Source organism: Anguilla rostrata, chromosome 10 (assembly GCF_018555375.3).
Source record: "Anguilla rostrata isolate EN2019 chromosome 10, ASM1855537v3, whole genome shotgun sequence".
In the NCBI taxonomy this organism is placed as follows: domain Eukaryota; kingdom Metazoa; phylum Chordata; class Actinopteri; order Anguilliformes; family Anguillidae; genus Anguilla; species Anguilla rostrata.
Window position 1 is genome coordinate 18,714,262 of NC_057942.1, and position 1,455 is coordinate 18,715,716.

Here is a 1,455-nt window from a genome sequence, read left to right on the forward strand (position 1 = left end):
TTGCTTACTTTCCTAGCTTTTAGCTCCACCCATCGGTAGACGCAAGGAAAGGAAGCAAGAGAAGGGTGTGGGGACAGAGGAATCAAGGACACATGTATAAGGAAATTGGAACGTCCTTGCTCTTTAAAGCGTCTGTTTGACACCATGTCAATTATAGCCATAGCAGATGGGGAGAGGTGGATCCACATCCATGTAAGTCAAGATAGGTCATTCATTGCAAAAAAAAAACTTCTGCAAAGGATGCACTCGTGTATCCTTGCTCAATAATTTTTTGGGAGCCTCCTACCTCCTAGCTCAATGAGTCTGTCAAGAACCTCAGAGACAAAGGACAAATAAAATCAGTGATTGGAATGCACCCATGTTCATAACGTGTGATTCCACATGTCAATTTCACACATTTTTAACCCTTTTGGCCTTCCACACTAGGAAAGGAGGCAAAGAAAGGAAGCAAGGAGCTAAAAATAATAAGCGGTTGAAACACGCCCAGTGCCTGCTGGTGAGAGGTTTATTGAATAAGTACAAAAGGCACATGCAACCTTTCACAAATTCAAAGACAAAGCAGCTGGTTACGTTATACTAATAAATCTGTCAGGGAGGCCTGTGTAAGATGAGGTGGCCGAGTGGTTAAGGCGATGGACTGCTAATCCATTGTGCTGTGCACGCGTGGGTTCGAATCCCATCCTCGTCGATTCAGTGTGTTGAACACAAACTCAAAGCGTTTGCGGAATTTTAGGCTGCCCTGATCAATCTATCAAACAGGTGGCGCAGCATAGAATACAGTGGCTGAGTGATCAGGGTGGCAGGTCAAACTGCTAATCCTTTCTCAGCAAGAATGGGCGTGATTGTCATTGATTACTTTGTTTGAATACAAAAGCGATATGTACTGCGATAGACACTTCATCAATAGCAATAAGAAAATTGTTCGATAGTTTCACTTAAATGCATTAAATGCAAACCACCAGAAAAGCACATAACAAATACCCAAAGTTTGTTTGCATGAACAAACCCCAAGCGTGTTCCCTCCCTGGCTCATAAACAGCCTATCACATCCCTTGAGAATGCAGCATGCTATGAGTGACACGAAAACAGCCAGTCATTTAACAGGTGTATGTTCGGTTGCACCATCAACATGTGACACAACAGAAACAGCGTGGAGTGAGAAATTGAGTGCAGACAGTGAGGAAATTATTGATAAAAAAGGACAGGTCAGCTCGCCAGTATGGCGGGATTTAAAAAAATTTTTTTAAAGTCTGACCGATATAGTTTCATAGTTTAATTAATTAAAGTTTGACAAGGCAGGGTACAGCAGCATAAAAACACAGTTTTTAAACAGTGAATCCTGACATGCGTCAAACATAACAGCGATCAACATCATAAGTAACATATCATAACACCGTTGTGTGTAAACTGTGCAGGAAAACCGTCCTGACCAAGAGCGGGAATACAACAAACATA

The 1,455-nt window shown here is 42.0% G+C and overlaps 1 non-coding gene across 1 annotated transcript; it reads left to right on the top strand.

Annotated features, from left to right (window-relative positions):
• Positions 1–606: 606 nt before the first annotated feature.
• Positions 607–688, top strand: trnas-gcu (transfer RNA serine (anticodon GCU)). The gene has a single exon. It is a non-coding gene; the product is annotated as a tRNA-Ser (tRNA).
• The last annotated feature ends 767 nt before the right edge of the window (positions 689–1,455 follow it).